Raw genomic sequence first — 18725 nt, forward strand, 5'->3', positions numbered from 1 at the left:
CTACTGGTAACTGTTGTACTGGAGGCCACCGTACTGGTGCCTGTGCTGCTGGTAACTGTTGTACTGGAGGACATCGTACTGGTGCCTGTGCTACTGGTAACTGTAGTACTGGAGGCCACCGTACTGGTGCTTGTGCTACTGGTAACTGTTGTACTGGAGGCCACCGTACTGGTGCCTGTGCTGCTGGTAACTCTTGTACTGGAGGCCACCGTACTGGTGCCTGTGCTGCTGGTAACTCTTGTACTGGAGGCCACCGTACTGGTGCTTGTGCTGCTGGTAACTGTTGTACTGGAGGCCACCGTACTGGTGCTTGTGCTGCTGGTAACTGTTGTACTGGAGGCCAGTACTGGAGGCTGGTAACTCTTGTACTGGAGGCCACCGTACTGGTGCCTGTGCTGCTGGTAACTGTTGTACTGGAAGCCACCATACTGGTGCTTGTGCTGCTGGTAACTGTACTGGAGGCCACCGTACTGGTGCCTTTGATGCTGGTAACTGTACTGGAGGCCACCATACTGGTGCCTGCTGTGCTGGAGGGCACAGTACTGTTGTGGTAGTACCAATGGCTCTGGATGTACTGGCTGCTGAGCTATCTCAATGGTTTTACTTGGATCATACACATCCAGCTTCTTTATCAACTGGGTACATACCAGTTCCTCTAAATCGATTTTGGGCAGTCTCCACAATAGCAGGCATTTACCATGCTCAAAGGCAAATGTGGCCTTTGGTCTTTTTTGGGCAGTTTTATCACCACCAGTCCAGAAAGCTAGGGAATTAGGGAAGTTTTCAAACATTAGGAAGTTGTGGGAAACTGAAATTGTAATTCTTTGTCAAAGTAGACAATACAAAACTCAACTTGTCTGTAGATGATGAATATGCAAATTAGCATCCCGGGATGCATGACTGGCGACTGTAAACACAACCAGAATCCCTTTCATGTATTTCTGTCTCAGCTGTTTATGTTGCGTCTGTCATTTTATCACATAAAATAATTGCAGATTCTTGATAGTGTTGCTGCAATCTGCCTACCACTGGTTGTGATAATGCTGTAGAACTAAGAATTTAAGCTTCTTCTACATGTTTGCAAGTCAGAGAGTCACGCTGGATAAAGGCATCAGCAAAATGCCCGTCATGTAAATGAAAGTGTGACTGATGAACAGGAATTTGGCTTGTTTGAAAGCTTTGCAATCACAACGGAACAGGAGATGTTAATGCCGGTTACACTCTGTCGAGATGAAGGTCTCTGCATCCGAGGAGATGATGCTGCGAGGGTGAGAATATGGGAAGGAAGAGGGGGAAAGTAGAGGGGGAGGGGAAACAGAAACAGGAGATAGAAAAAGCATCTGGTTGGCATTAATATGGTATTAGACACAAATACTTAAAGAACATAAAATTGAACTATGAGCCGGAGAGTTTCAGTTTATTAACATCGAACCCATTTTAAATTTGGACGGGTGTAAACTACTTAACGTGGGTTTAATCGTAACAGTCTTTCCCTATAGGACGAAGTCAAACCAATAATGATGAATCTACATATTTCCCACTCTATCTTAGCATTAGACTGGGCCTATCTCCCTCCTCTTTGCAATTAAGCTCAGTTCTGAGACTAATTTCAAGAGACCGCTGGGACCTGGAGTAGAGCACAAACTGTCCACATATGCAGACAATCTCCTGCTTCATATTGCTGATCCGGATTCTGAGAAATTTCCGGCTATAAATTAAATCCTTATTAAACTGAGCTTCTTCCTATAAATGCAGTGACAAAGACTTTTTTTTTCCTCTCAAACTTTTTTTTTGGGACCAGCATCACAGCACATCCCTGGGAAGGGAGTTAGAGTTTTGCAATTACAGGAAACCTTTTAAAATATTACTAATCTTTCAACGCCAGCATTTTCAGTTCATACAATCAAACTCTGAGGCTATTTGCTGCCTGCAGAACCATAAGTTATAAACAGCTGCTACCTTAGTTATTGAGGATGCAGATCATGACTAAAATAGTTCTACATCGAGCTCCTCCTTCACATGCTGTGTAAAATGGTCCTCTGAATGTCTTCGGGAATTCTCAAATAAAAGCCAGCATTCAAATTGTCACAGTCATGTGATACTCACCACTCTGCTTTTATTTCATCTCTGAACCCATCAGTGAAACCCAACACTTTCTGAAGATGTTTCAGATTAAAAACCTACCAGGAACAGGCAGGATTATGCACCTGGAGTTGCAAGAAGGCTTTTAAGACTAGAACCATCAAGACGGCGCAATTCATTTGAGATCAGAGCTGCCACATAGTTAGGGACACAGTCTCTGATTGGTCCAGATATCAGGAACACAGATTCAGATTGGTCGACAGACTAAATCCAAACGGCACAACGGTTAGTCTCTCACATGCAATGTCTCAGAGATAATAAGTGTGTCATATACGACATACTTTGACCTGAAGCCTACAATAAAGTAGACTGTGAGTTAGACTTTAGTGTAGTATTTAATCAGTGTAAAGCAAATTGGTTTGTTTTGACGGGAGACATGCAGCAGTAGTAAATACCGTGAATTATTGCGCATTACAAAAAAAATATGAACATTGTAAACTGGCATGGGACATCGAAAATGTTGCCGACCCTCCACTGTCCTACAGTACCTTTGATCTGCTTACCCAAATGTGTGAGGTCCTGTTGTGTTAGTCCTGTACCACGCAACTGTGTCGTAGTCTGACAGCTTCAATTAACCAGGTCACATTGTCCTACAGTCCTCACTGAATTAAAGCCTTTCAGATTTTTTCTTCCATCTAGCTTCCATCCCGAATCTATGCAAGCACACCACAGGCTGAGCAGCAGAGACCTGACTGATCCCAGTGGCAGCTGTCTCCACCAGCACGCACACAAGCTGAAGATAATTGTTGATAATTGCAGAGGGAGCCATTATTTTTCAGCATTTGGCCCTCTAGCATAGCACCATGAGTCACTGTGTGCCGGGAAGAGGGGGGGGTGTGTCACTGAGACACCTGGAGAAAACAAACAGGGATTGGGGGCCTGCATGCAGGCTGCCACAGCTTGACGCCATCCAAAATCTGTCGCCTGCAGAACAAATGGATGGATCTGCACAGCTGGGACGCAGTTAAGCCTAGAAGACGCCGCAGAAACAGAGCGCACTTATTTAGCCATCGTCTTTTTCTCCCCGTCTGTGCTACACTGAAATCAGCATTTTGTGGTGATTCTAAGTCTGTGTTTGCCAAGTGTTATTCTCTCAGGCCACATAGATGTGTCCTTGAATGTTTAATCCGTTCTCACTCCCAACTCGTCAAATACGGTGCTCGGTCAGTAGCCCCCTACATCTGATACCGACGCAACAAGGCACCCTTCAGGGCTTTCATTTAATTCCAATGTAAGAGAATCTGCTTCGGTATTAGAGAGTCAGAGCTACGTCATATAAAGGGCGAAAAAAGTCTGGGTAAGGCAGGTGGGAGAGGAGGTTGGATAGGTCAAACAAACAAAAGACCTTCACACAGGAGATCGCTATTCGTGTCTGGTGAAAAACCAGAAGACAACTGTGATTTATTTTACACTAGTTTGATGGAAGTTTATTTTGAAGAGAGACTGTATGCATGTCACAAGCTAAAACTGTACGGTTGACCACAGGAGCTTATTTTGAAAAAACACTATGCATGAAACAACAATGCATTTTGCATTAACAACTTAGTGCTGGTACACTGTGCCAGGCAAGGTGTGTGGATCCTGATGTATTGTGAATATTCTGCATACATTTTGACTGCTGCAGTAGCACCCGTGACGCACAACTCACAGAAAAATCTTTTCCCACCATCTGGAGAAACTCTGGATGAACTGATATGTGAGAAAAATATCATTAACTGAGTGTTGAGTAGCTACAATAGGTTATGGGTTACTATTTAATACAATAATATAAAACTAAAAAGATAATGTTGTACAAAGTCACAAAATACAACTGGGACACCAGAGAAATATCATAACTCTAGTAGGTCAACCTACTAGATTTTTCAACAATCTTCAGCAACAAATCCTCATACAACTTATACAACTATCCTATGAAGAAGTTATGAATTATCTACTAAATACAGCGCATTCATTTTTGAAGATATAACGATGAATGCTGTATGAGAACAGCCTGTATTGAGATATGAAATGTGGGTGCAGTGTCTTGGAGCAAAGCTGTCTCCTACAGAATGTTGTTCCCTCACAACTGAACTGCATTCTCAATTACGTTTTGAGGGAAATGCATTTTCTCCCGGCTCATGTCTGCAGTTTTAAAGTTTTAATTGTAGGGAAACGTTATTCTTTAGGAGACGGGGCTGCATGGAGATGCAAAGCAAGGAAGCAAAGCTCCAATAAAAAGCTAGAAACTGGTATTTTTGCTAAGATATTTTGTTTAATGTTCTATTTAATCAATAGTTTAACATATTATACTGTTTCTACATCCAATAATATAGCTTACTGAAACTGCCGACCAGAAGTCCTTACAGGGATACTATTATACAGGACTTGAAGTGATAAAGTGACATAGTGGGGGTTTTTTCACTCGCGTGCTGCTTCAGCTGATACCCACCAGCACTTTCCACAGTGAGACTGGAGACCTATATGTTTTAGCTGCATTAAGGCATTCTGTTTGTGTGTATGTGTGTGTTTGTGCATGTGTGTGTTTGTGCATGTGTGTGTCTATACACCATGTCCATGAGGTGCTTTCATGATTCAGCAAACACTACTGAATTCCAAAAAGATTGAATAGCTTCATTTAATGTTCTGCAAGCTGAAATTCCATTTGAACAGGGAAGAAACCCACACGTCGGACAGAGCGTCCGACACTGATGCTGTTGCCATTTTCTCAGCTGACATTATTCTGTAGTCCAGAGTTCAAACACTGTGACCTGGATCCTGGTCCACTTCAAACTGCCTGACACAACTGGTGCCAGATGCCGTTCAGCACACACACAGCTGAGCCAGCCAGCAGCTCATCGCCTGCACAGGCTGCCCGAGCTAACAGGTTTTTCTTCTTTGCTCTCGACCTTCATTTGTAAAACGGTCAGTTAAGTCAGCAAAAACACCGGCGTACTAACATTCTCATTACCGTACGTTAACATGCTGATATTACAAAATATAATTCTTACTTTTTATGTTAGTCTACCAGTAAAAAAAAGGAATAATACCATATTTGGAAACTAAAAGACATGTCGTTCAATTCAGTGCAAATCTGTGGGAGAGAACTATTACAGGTTAGATTATTAAGGAAGGGTGATTTATATGAGATGGACAGAAAACCCTCGTCATCCCTCAACCTGTCTGTCTTGTCGTGACTCACGAACGCTCCACTGTATCTTAGCACATTGTCACGAGGGACGAGTGGCAGCATTGCGATCTACGGGCGTAGAATACAGGAGGGATGGGGAAAATACAGTTCTGCTTTATTTTAAAGAATGACAAAACAATATATGTTAAACTGTTCATTCGCAGAGCTGAAAGTCTATGTTTTGCTCAGTTTTAAGCATATGTTAAGCTAATACAAATTTTGCGAAAAAGCAGCATACTTTTTGTAACGTGGTCAGAGCTTTCGCACCGCAAATAAAGGCATTAATCATATTGTTGTGCCGAAGGGGTTGAGTTGTGACTATATTTATGAAACGACAACACAGAGGCTCCGTAGTCCGAACCAGGATGGCAAACTTTATTACTCCTTTCAACATTGAAAAAGCAGTGCAGGCCAGGTTCCCCCCTTCCGTTCTTACATTTCACAATAAAAGCCCTAATGGCAGATCTTCTTTACGGCAGTTTCGCAGGACAACTGTTGAAAGGAGACTATTGTGTCTCTGTGCTCTGCTGGCTCAGCTGTCAATCAGCCATCATTTCCCACCTGTAATAATAAAATAATACAAGAATATTAACAATAAAAGTGACCATCTTTTGATAGATTTCTTTGAGTTCTGCAGTTTATGTGTTTTCAAGAAGAACTAGGTGATACAATATTTTCTAAATGATGTTCTAGCTATGAAATTGCTGCTCTAGCGTGACTCTTTTGAATTCAAAGCAAAAATCCACATTCCTGTAGTACGACAGACTAAATGTTGAGAGTAGTCTTCCGTTGAGGCCAACAAAGGTTCAGATGGAGTCTTGCCTTCAGTGCCGATTTAGAATAAAGGCTTTGGAGGAGAATGTGAGTACGTGGAGACGGTAAACACCGCCAGTATGTGTTTTCCTGCTTCACTGTGAGTATGTGCAGCTCATCACTTCCCGGGTTCTGCCTTGGCCCAGAACATGTCTTCATCATTATGTGTGGAGGTTCCAAATGAACAATATAATGGCATTTGATCCCCGTGCCGTCCACGCTTCCATGGCTAACTATACCCACCGGTCACACACACACAGCTTTTCATTACACCAATGACTTATTTGACAGTGGAGAGCAACACAGAAATTATCTGCAGAGTGTTTATGGAGGAACAAGACAATGTATGCCTCTTTGAATTGTTCTCTTTCGCCTTTGCCAGGGATGCAAACTGCATTCAGAGAGGCCATATCTCCCCCTCGGGAGAAAGAGCAATTTGTGGGACTTGGGCACAGAGCAGATAAATCCGCCCGTATTAATATTTCATGATGCTTTAATTGCTCTCATTACTTCCAGATTACCCTGTGTTCTGTACATTTTTACAAGGTAATTAATTCCTTTCTTTTACAGTAAGCAGCCGCAATCCGGCCCGTGAGTAGGCTACTCCCATTGAAGCGTCTTAACAAAAGCAAAGTCAACAAACGGTAAACAGTGTAAAGTGGGTCAGCTGCTCGCGCACGGTTCGTGGTCCACAAAAGCCAAGATCCCTGTGGAGGATCACATTCATCTCAGAATCATCTTCAACAAAACCTCCCCGTTGGTTCACTGACAGCGCCGAGAGAGCTGCAGGAAACCAGTTAACAACAGCTCCTGTCATGTCTCGTTGTAGTTCAGCGCTGCAGTATTTGGGTTGTGGGTTGAGCTGCGGCTGTATTAAGCTCAGGCTGTAATATATATGAAGTTATATAAACCTTAAACTGGAATGCTGAAAATAACAATGTTCTCTGTTCCGTGAGTTGAAAAGGCTCATGCACCCACAGCAGAAAATACTCAACTGTTGAGCGTTGTCATTTCTGAACTAATGAGGGGTTTAGCCTTAATGTTTCAAAGCCACACGTCGACGCTTTGATCAAACCTGTTTCTGTGCGGAGATTACACTGTTTCCACATTCAGGGCTCAGGAATAACGCGGCAGTGGGTGAGGATGAATGGAGTTATTTGCAGCAGTAAGACTGCAATCATCATCTTCACAATCGCAACTTCCATACCCAATCTACCCACCGGCTGTGATCACTTCTTTTTGTTTTTAAAGGTGATGAATTGTCTGTTTTGTCTCCTGTGGGTCTCTGTGCTCCTGGGTGGCAAAAAGCCTCCTCATCAGTGGAGAGTTGCTGGTTCAAATCCCACCTGGGTAAAACCCATTAATACCCTCATTAATTATATTCTTGTTAAAGGAACAGTGTGTAACATTTAGGGGGATTAATTGGCAGCAATGGAATTTAATATTCATAGCTATGTTTTAATCAGTGTATAATGCCCTGAAACTTGTTTAGTGTTACGAAGCTTTGGACACAGTTATATTTGGTAGGGAGTATTTTTACTACATGATATTTAAGGTAGAGTGAAAGAAATCACCCTAGGCGCTTTCTATTGTCCTTACTTCAGAGCTTTTTACTCTTGACTTCTGAAGAAGTGTCATCATCTGACCATAGTCCGATTCATTTATCAGCAAAAATGTGCTGTTGGGCCCTTTTGACCCCACGTTTCACCATCCTGGCAGTTCTATATGTAAACTATATATTTCTGCAAAAATAAACAGTTGGCAATCTAATTGCCAAAACACAATTTACTTTGAACATGTGGCGTTTGGAGCCAGTGGAGCCCTTTCTTTTGACCCCTTTAATACTAGGCAACATTTAGTTGAATCTCTGGTTTAAAGACCGTTTTTGAGAGGTGGTCTCGGAGCGTTTCCAATCGCATCCTAGTGGGTTTGATTACAGTGAGAACATCATCCAACCCGATTGCAGGAAGAGAAACAAAACGCAAGCTGCCTGTGCAGGCATTTGTTGAGATGGATGCTCTCTTGGCATGATGTATTGATGATGATGTATTGTAGTCTTGAAATGTGGACCTCAAGGATACATCCCCATGAAACTTGACACAGTGATGATTACTTGATTGAAAACCTGTTTTTCCTCTCCCTCCTACCTCGGCCATGCACTAGCAAAGTTGCTAAAGACTAGTCCCATTTTCAACACGAGGTTGCTGCAAAGCTTGAACCCTTGCCTACAGTGGCTTCCATATGGGCATCCTAGTCATCAGCCTGCCAAGAGAGTCAGCGTGCACCCTCCACATTCTGCTCCCTGGCTTGAATGTCTGCAGTCGAACGCGTGCAAAACAGGGTGTTGTCATTTGCACTCAGCGAATCGTCCTGCATTGAAAATAGGAATGTGATCCTCTCCAACTGTGCTCGAGTGTAAGTGAGAACACTGTCCACGCATGCTTGCCTGCCAGGATTTGTGTGTGGGAGGACGTGTCTGACACACACAGATAAGAGTGAAGTTTGAAATCCAGAAAGGCTCTCTGAGATGATGGAGAGAACACAACAGTTATATGTGAAGCGCTCCATGTCCTGTGAAAGTGCAGAAGGCATGAGGGAAAGAGGAACGATGGTGCTGACCTGAAACACAGTAATAGTGTGTGTGGGGGATCCACACATGACGTTTGTAAGTATTCAGCGTTTCTATATTCAGTGGCAGAGTGGAAGCGATGGAGTAGTAGTAGTAGTAGTAGTAGTGATGTGAAGTGAGACAAACAAAAGGATGAAGCGAATTTGCAGATCCTCCTGTGATTACATCACAGCAGCATACAGTAAATAGTACAGTCCAGAGAGGGTTTAATCTGGTAAATCTCTCCTAAACAAAAAGGGTGGTGCAGTTCACAATGAAACAACATTGATTGTTGTAAGGCATGGCTATGCCCTTTAAAATTGTGAATTACAAATATTCTTTTTATTAAATAACATTTAGACCTGTAGTACAATCATTTCGTTACATTTACTGACATTGTTGGAAGGGCTGTACCACGATGCCAGTACCAATACCGGTACCCTTAAAGTCATACCAATACCAATATAGTACTTCATTAAGCGATGGCTGAGCCAGTGGCTGGAAGCTAATGGTGCCAACAGCGCAAACAGCACCAACAATGGCAACAGTGCTGACAGAGCGAACAGTTTTAACCTGTTACGCTTCCACAAAAATAAAGCCCTTCATTGTGATTTCACCCACATGAATGAAATTTGGTAGACTTGTGTAACATGTGGAGAAGCACAAAGAAGCCTCATAGAGGCATACCGAAAAAAAAACAACTGGAAGTCAGCCATTTTGAATTTTAGGCCATTTTTTTAGCCTTTTTCTACTTTCTTTCTTTAGCCACTCTACTTTAACAAACTCCTAGATAATTCATCAGATTGACTTCAAATTTGATCAGTACAATCTAAAGACCTTTGTCGATCATAAGTTATCAATGTTTTGGGTGCTCATGCAGCATTGTTGTCGTGGCGTTGAAAGCAAGCCCCTTTTGCCATAACAGGACATTGTTGTGACTTCAGCGTACATTGTCCCAGCTGTCCCAAATCTTGAAGGAGGCATCATTGCACTCAGCAGAAAATCCCTGTCTCATTAGTGTGGACACTTGATCCTGTAGGGCCACTGATCAAGCGTCAGTATTTCACAAGTTAGTGTTGATTCATCATGCAGTCCTGATGAGTAATATAACACAACTCCAAATACATCCGGTAACGCACACATAACTGGAATTGGTTAAATAAACCACTTAAATGACACACTAAGAGAGCAGAGTGGAAAAACGTCTTTATGTAGAAACTAATGGAGCAAGGGTTTCTCCTCAGATTCATGTTGATGAGATGAACTTTTGTTAAACTGTGACGATGATGTCTGAAGATGTTGTTGCCTCTTTTTCCATCCTTTGATTAAAAGCAGGTTATTGTGACTGTGTGTACACAGTGGGAAAGCTCAGTGAACGGTGGAGAAAGGTATCGAGAGAGTGATGCTGGCAGGCAAGCGGGTTAACTATAGCCTACTGCTTCGCGTTTGCAAGATAATTTCACAAACACAGCTCGCCGTGCTCTTGCTGGCTCCTCGTGATTGGCCTCAGAGTCCGGGAGCTGAGATGTATGCGCTGAGCTGCATGCATAATGTATGTGTGTTATGACTCGCTTATAGCTTGAAAAGCAAGCAAGTCCCTTCTTGGCAGCGGAGCAGTGCAGGGAACATCATGAATAATCAGGAGCAGGTGAGAGTAGAGAATATCAAAGTAAGATGATGTGCAGTGTGGAGGTAAAGTTTAGGTTTTGTGTGTGTTTGTGGTTTCAACGCTGCACAAACTCAGAAACTACAGTACAGTAATACGTATTCGGGCCGTGTTGTGGAGACAAAGCTTGTTGTGTCCTTGAATGTCCTGAAGCCTTATTGAACTTGTAATTTACATTTTACAGTTTTGACATCGAGCTGATGTTCGGATCCAGAGTTACACACATTGAATGAGCAATAGCAAAGTCTAGTGCTTTGCTCAAGGACAACTTTCAAAGAACAACCTGGTGTTCTGGCTGCTCCAGTGATCAAACCGAACTTCCTTTTTTTTACCGACACTGCATTCTACAATATATAGCTAGGTGATGTTAACAGTCACATTTTATTGTGAAATGCTAATGCTGCTAAATACTTGACAGTTTTTCGCTGTTTACATCTTTCGTGACTTTTGATATTTGCCATCATCCTCCATTGTTAAGCCATTAAAAATGGAGGGTAAGCTAGCAGAACTTTATATTGCACATGTCATTGTAGGAATGATGCAATGCGTTTCACAGAAGACATAACAATTCTAATGATTTGAATGCACAGATAGGTAAGTTATATCATGAGATATTGTCAATGATATTGAAAAGTTTTATTGCAACATGGCAGAATTTATGGCAATAGAAGAAAAAAAATGAACGCATCCCAAGAAGAGTGTTCTGCAACCGGTAGAACCCAATGAATATGCTTAACAATGAGCAATTCATTTTTGTCACTATATTTGACCAAAGGCTGCATTACGCACAGGCATGCAGCCAGGCACTGCCGAAAATCTAAGGTGCTCTTTGCAAAGAAACAAAGAGTTTATTTTAACCCAAAACACGATCTTTTCCTTTGAAGGTTTGCCAGCAAACTTTGTAAACTTCTCCCATGTGCCCTGTGCAACCTGCCCCTGATGTTTTCTCTTGAGTTAGAGATCTTACTTGTTGCTTCTCCAAAACTATCATACTTTGCACTTGTCCCTACCTCCATCAGCTGACCTCTCGCCTCACATGCGACACAGTCAGAGAGGGAGCAGCCATGCCAGGAAGCAGTCCATGATGTGCGTTGCCCTTCACTCGGCTGCCCTGACATTTGAGGAGACTCCTCTCATCGGAGCCTGTTATCTCTCAGTATTGTCCCTGGAGAGGCTTGACCATGAAAGTCAGTGATCTGTGGCAATGTGATCTACAGTGCAGAGAGGGAGGTTAAAAAGCTGTTGCCGCATTACAGGCGCAGGAGAAGCCCTTTCATATTTTCAGATATGAGCAGAGCGCTGCTTTCTAAAAATAAAAATAAAAAAACATGTTTTTTTAAAACTTTTGTCCGGTTTTATCAGTATTTCATACCACATTTGGAGAGGTGATGCCTTTATCAATATTACATGAAGGTTTGGAGCTGCAGACTGTAATGCTTGGGGAAAGTCTCGAAATTCTGTCTGGAATAAAAAGGCAATACAGTATATTTGTATGCATCTGCACAGCCGTGGCTGGAGGCATTGTGTTTTTGGGTTGTCTTTACGTACACACAACCCCAGTATTTCTAAAATCCTGGCTATGGCCCTACTCAGGCTAATGGGTGTTACAGCATTTAGAGCTATCCACCATTACAGACTGGTGTAGAAACCTGATTTCTCAGACATTCGGTGGAAATATTGAAAAACCAATGACCAAAACATAAACTTATAGTTATGCTGAATCAGGAAGTGGTTCAATGAACTGTGAATGATGTTTTCAACACACAGTTTGGGTCAACATTTTACTGTTTTCACTTGAAACAAGTCTGAATAACCAGGAGGTTTGTTTGTATGTGTGACTATTAGGGCGTCAAATACCAACTCCTTGTTACGGTTTGTTGAACATGTTCATTGTATATATATATAGCGTCATAGTTTTGGCTCCCGAGTGCTTTAGAAAGTAACACCAAGGGTCCTGACCAAGAAACACGTCTGATACCCTTGCAGTCATAGACGTGGGCAATCGTTGTTTAATTCATTCAATCAAACATTACAGCAGTGGTCGTTGCAGACACACGTGGCGGAGATTTGCATTCTGCTAAGTGCATTTTTCAAGATACTGATCTCACTGCTTTTTTAAATCACAACTGATAGAACTGATGTGCACAGATACAAAAGTAAAACCAAAGAATTAGTTTTTTTAACTCAAACCTGAATCCAAGCTTGGAATAATCTATTGGTGCTGTGTCAATGTCTCTCTGCAGTCTTTGTTCGAAACAATCATTTTGAACATGAAACTATTCTCTATTGATGCTAACGAGTCTGTGTTTTAAAGTTTCTCTCGTACTTGTTGAAGTTTCTCTGTGTGATTGTCAGCAGAATATCTAAAATGTAAAATCCCATCGCTAAGCATCCCTTTCCCAATTTGTATCGGGGAAGACTTTCCACCCATACAGGCTCGCAGCCCTGACATTCGTGGGCAAAGTGTCTTTGTTCAAATGCTGGTGTCTGTTCTTTGGAAGCGGTCCCACAGTGCTGCTGTCACACCAAAGAGGAATCCGAGAGACCATTCAGGGCGCTAAGCAAGAAGGTTAATTAGCCAGACAATAGAAAAGCAATTTCGTGATGTCACTTCTGCTTCCTGCTGAAATTATTAATCGTTTGAACGGAGCCTCCTGGAAGCAGGGTTGAGACCTGCCTAAGAGAGAGGGAGACAGAGTGAGGCAGGCGTGAAGCAGAGCTGGGCAGACGGCGAGCCACAACTGAACTATTAACCAGAGAGCGATGGGGCTTTGGAATGACTGCCAGGGTGTCTTCTTTCTGTTACTTAGCTGAATAAGCTGATCTTTACCCCGAGTGGCTCGTACGAAAATGCCTCCCTGTCGCTTTTGATAAGTACGATCGGTGTGACTATAAAACTACTTGCAGCCATTCAGGAGAACTCAAACTGGCACTGCAGCTGACAGAGAGGCATTCTATTAGTATAGTGTTTATGTGTCAGAAAACAGCCAATGTGCATGCATGTGGCGCGCATGTGTGTTAAGTTGTGATTGAAAAATGTGTGTGTGCAAACACAGACGTCAGCATCCATACATGACATGTGAAAAAGCTATTATAAAATCCAATCATTTTGTCTCATTAATCATCTTAATGCAGGGTCAAGTCAATGGTGATGCTACATGTAGTCACTCCATGCATCACAATATGGTGGAGCCTAATACCCCAAGGAATTAGATGCATTAACCACAATAGGGAGTCACTAAGTGGTTGTGGAGGTGTTTTTCCGGCAGTAAAGTTGTTTTATAAAGTTTGGTTCTAATGATCCTCAATATTCCTCAACATGGAAACACAAGAACCCGCTAGATGCTCACTGGATTATTTTTCATATTTCTTGTCATGAAAATAATTAATATTTTTTATGGTATCCTGACCATTACTTCACCTTATTATTGTACAAGATATAAAATACATAGCAGTGCATTAACCATGTTTTTATCACCGCCAGGAGATAATAAGAACGGCTGTGTGTGTGTGTGTTTTTGAGTATGTGTGCGTGTGTGTGTGTGTGCATATGCTTGTGTCTGCATCTCTGTGTGGCTAATCTTGCATACTGCTGCACCAAACGGTTTTAATATTTTTTCATTTATGGCTGCATGCTTAAAGACCTTGCGGTTGCAGTGACTTGCACTTTTTCCAAACACGCCATTGATTGACTGCTGACTGATCCAGCCACACTAGGCAACCCTCACCGAAACAATCTAGATTGATAAATAACACTGCAGGTAAGAGGGGAAATATGCATTATTGATTTTTGGGTGAACTGTCCCTTTAAAAAATAATTTGCCCAGCACTTCTCTCTTTTCTAAACCTCAGCCTGCATCCACCTAAACTGCAGCTCCTCTCCACGGGTCACAACATTAACCGTCTCTATTAAGCTCTGCACTCTGCATTCATCCGCTAAAGTGCAAACTCAATGCAGCATCTTGCAGACTCGGCAGCCCTCTGAAGGCGATAGGCAGATTTGCTACTTAGAGCTGTTCACAAAAACCCAACAGTGGCGGAATGCTAATAGGAGCTAGTCTGCCATGTCTCAGAGATTAGATTAAATATCAGGACCCTGATCCTGCTTCTCTAGCTGCTCCACCGCAGACAAATGTTTCAACACGCAACGCAGACTTACACCCAAATCCCATGGATGTGATAAGTCTGATTGTCACATCTGAGCTGAACCCCTTCCCAGTGCAAATCCTCATTGCAGCAGAATATGACAAAACATATGAAAGTAAAGTAAATAAAAGTGTTTTGTAACCTCTATAACTTTGGCAGGTTAGTACAGAACAAACAGCCGCACTGGTCTGTGGAATCCGGCTCTGTCGCAGAGCAGCATGTTGTTCCTGTCCATGCGATGAGATGTGTTCAACCAACTGTCACAAAATCTGTGACCAGGGAAACCTCCCACCACCAGCAGTGTACTAACGAGGAGTATTGTTGTTCTAGCAATGTAAGGACACAGAGGCTCATTTTCAAACAATGTCTGAATCATCATTTCTCATTAGTGGATTGCATATGGATGATGGATGTAGAACAGCAACATATACCACCTGAGCACACGTTGGCCTTGTCAGTGATGTGAGGGAGCCTGGAAGCTCGCGGGGATTTTGTCTTCATTGGGTTTAGGATGAATGTTTGCTATAAATGAACAAACAACTCTGTGGTGCATAAATACATCCTCCCACCACCCCCCTGCCTACTCATGGCTGCTGTATGAGCTGGCTGCAGCTGCCAACAAACATGGATGTGAACAAGGCAGGATATATAAAATAACGTTGAAAAGAAATACAAATGCATTAAACATGTTTGTTGGGCCTCAAGGAGACACAATGTGTTTTGGGGAAAGAGACTGAATGTAAGAACATACGTTTTATTTTTATGCAAGAAAACTCAATAGGACACTTTTACAGAGTAACTGAACATCTCTTCTTCACTGACTTCCTGTGGTTTAGCTTCTCACCTTGCCATGTTAATGTACAGGCGCACTCCAGCAACCCTTGACATCACTGCGCAACAAAGCACACTACTAAGAGGTCAAATGAAAGTGACAGCTTACTGTTAAGCAATCTAAAATGAATGGGAATGGTCCAGCTGTGTATGTGGAGCAGCATGTTTTGCAAAGATGAGCACTGAATTTTGTCTGAGCTGAACTTTTTGGAAAGCATAGACGATGTAGATACAATCTATAAGATAAATATTTCTGACATCCTCTGTACTGTTATTACAATACAGACTTTGATACCAAAAGAAAGTTTACTATGTGAAAATGCTCTTCTGTTATGACACTACGGCGGACTATGGAACCCGTGAGAGACAGAAACTCTCCTTGCACAGGGTTGTGATATGTAGTTTTCGTGCCTATTGATCTGCTGGTGTAGGTGCACATGGGATCCAGTGCTCTGAGGCTCCCATTTTACTTCTTTTTTTAATAAGATGAATTTTGCATTGGCTGCTGCAGTGTGCTTTCAGGAGACACACTGCGGTTCTGTCTATTTCACATTTTCTTCATCTTTTTTTGCCATTCAAACTCAGCTGCTGTCCGTGCAAACTCCGTACCCTGTGGAGCTCGTGCTGAAATGAAATTTCAGCTTGCACAGCCCAGTTGGTGAAAGCTGCGAATGTTGAGGAAATTCAATATTGACTTAAATCTTTCACAACGGTATGGAAGTAGTATTGAAATTGTCTGACACCCATATTTCCAAGTTTATATTATGTGACCGGATGGGCCTCCCTGTGTTGAGATAAGCGTTCGCTCCACGTCCACCTCTGGGCCAGACGGGGCATGAACGGCTGGAGCCTGGTAGGCCCTGAGGTCCAGCGGCATCTGTCAGGAGCTGTGATGAGTGTTCACATCAAGGTCTTTGCTGATCACCGCTGTCCTGGCTGTGTTCAACATGTGAGGGAGTCACCTGCATGGTCCGCCATGCTCGACTTGTCAGGAGAGATCTCGTTTTGCTAACTCCCTGACCTCCACACCGATCCATCCTCCGCAGAGCGCCCTTGACTTTGACCGGATGATTTACTAAACACTCCTCCTCGGTGCGCTGCTCTGCTCTCTGTGATGGAACGCTTCTATTTGTGCTCCCCAGGCCCTGAGAGCATATGCTGAAGGACTTTGCAGGTCATTTGCAAAGTGTGATATTCTAGGCTGAAGTTTTGGGGCAAAATAGCCAATCAATAGCACATGAAGTATGTTAACAGTTTCAGGTGCTTTGGGGTCCTTAGGTATGGCAGTAATCTGTGCCGTTTCTTTCTGCTATATTTGACTCTGTTCGTCTCATATTGATTTAAAGAAATAGCATCAGTTGATGAAATGTTTTGCATTTGTTGTTCCATATGAAGAGTTTGTTTTTAGGAATAGGTTTTGGTGCACAGGAAGCCATGCATTTCAACTGTAGAACAGAGGATTGCAGGATTTAAACGCATCCTCATACAACGGCTTGTGTGATATCTTACAAAAAGTTAGTCAATTTTTTCCAACGAAAGTCCAGCAACACGTGTCGTTTTCCGCTTTGTCAAAAAAGAGGGTTGCGATCCCAGGAAAGCTGCCTTAAATGAAGGAATACAGTTCGATATGAAAGTAGGCTAAAGGGACACAAAGCATATAATGAGTGAGGATGAAATCTAATAATCATTTTAAAGCAAGTATGTATAACATAAGAATCATGAAGTGATTTAACAAATGTAAACTGATAATAATAATGTACGTGTAACTGAGTAAAGTGAAGTCTGTGTGGGGTGGAAAGAGCTGATGTAAGCAGGGTGGGGGCCTTAAAGGATGAGATCATAACAGATGTTGGGGTGATGTCCGAACATATCCACGAGTGTAACCTGAAACACGCTCGAACATTGAGGAAGTGAGAGCATCCACACACAGAAAGTTAGGGTGTTGTTCGCAGCACACACACATAATCAATGATGTCATGTAAATCACATGCCGAGGAAGGGAGTGTTGGGGAGGAGGGGGGAGAGAGAGCTCAAAGGGTATAAAAAGAGAGACTTGCAAATAGCAAGACGGGATTCAACGCGGGAGCCACCCAAGTGCTCCACGGAGGAAACATCGGATCTCGACAGCCGCATCGGAGGACTTCGTCTCTGTTCACGGAAAGAAGACAGCCGTTCCTGGACAAAGATTGAAAGACGGAGATTTTCCTCTCCCCCCTGTTTGACTTTAACAACCGGACAACAGATGGACGCAGCCACCCCAAAGACTTTGTACTGAGCCTGAGGGATCGCTGAACGGACTTCGTTGGCCGCGCAGGAGGAGCCGAAGGTTCGGCCGGACCTTCGCTCCTAAAAACACCAAAAGGACTTTTTACCACATCGTGAATCCAGCTCCACCGAGCCGCCTCGGCATCGAAAACATGCATACATTATTTTCAAAATAAAGCTTGCATCTTCACAGGAAACAACTTATTTAGGATTAGGAAACGAAAGTACTTGGTTAGGTTGAGGAGAAGATTGTGCCATTACTGAAGTACTGAAGTACGCAAGTTAAGTAATAAATAAATCAATGTCGAAAGAGCAGTTTTTGGTTTGACCAGTAATAACTTTAACTCAGGAGCAAGTGACATACTGTTCCATTTGGCCGGATAAATAAAGGTGCAGATTCTGCCACAGATTAGATGATCATGGATATGGGGTGGTAAACTGAGATGTTCAGTTTATTTTAAGCCCAGGTCCTATTACTAGCTTTTTCTGGAGCTTTCAGCAGCATCTCTTGGTTTTCTACAGATGAAGTTTGCTCAGTTGATAACATGGTAAACAAGAAGTTTACTCTGGCCAACATGATTTATTTTGCATCAGTGTGTTGGCACTATGCTTTTTTTTTTTAAAACACTGTACACAGATCTCATCCATTCATCCCTCCAGCTGTAACACTGAACTTTTTATCTTCATCATCATGACCATTAGCTCCTTTATCATCAAACAGATGATGCTTTGCAGAAAACCTAGTTTTCTGTTGATATGCATAGAGATAGTTCATGTTGGCGTGTATTTGGGTGTTTAGACCTTTGAGTGTGGGTGTGTGCAGCCATCTGTGAGCATATGTGTGCACTGTGCAGATGCAGATGTGTGCATTCATGTGTGGGTGTGAGCCAGCAAGGAAAAAGGGGATAATCTCAGTTCATGTGGGAAAGCATGCTGTTTTTTCATATTTCATGCTGCATATCTGCATCTTTGTCCTGGATAATAATATTGAATAATGGCACTGCATGACATGATGTGTAAATCTGAGTTATTACACTGTGTGTCAGAGAGATTATTGCACGTTCAAAAAAATGCATCAATAAAACTGC

General features: G+C 42.5%; 1 protein-coding gene across 7 annotated transcripts in view; it reads left to right on the forward strand.

Annotated features, from left to right (window-relative positions):
- Positions 1-18725, forward strand: part of lrfn2b (leucine rich repeat and fibronectin type III domain containing 2b) — a 104478-nt gene that overhangs the window by 68383 nt on the left and 17370 nt on the right. The gene's annotated exons all lie outside the window — the stretch shown is intronic.

Source organism: Anarrhichthys ocellatus, unplaced genomic scaffold (assembly GCF_004355925.1).
Source record: "Anarrhichthys ocellatus isolate YVR2014 unplaced genomic scaffold, GSC_Weel_1.0 scaffold34, whole genome shotgun sequence".
Taxonomy (NCBI): domain Eukaryota; kingdom Metazoa; phylum Chordata; class Actinopteri; order Perciformes; family Anarhichadidae; genus Anarrhichthys; species Anarrhichthys ocellatus.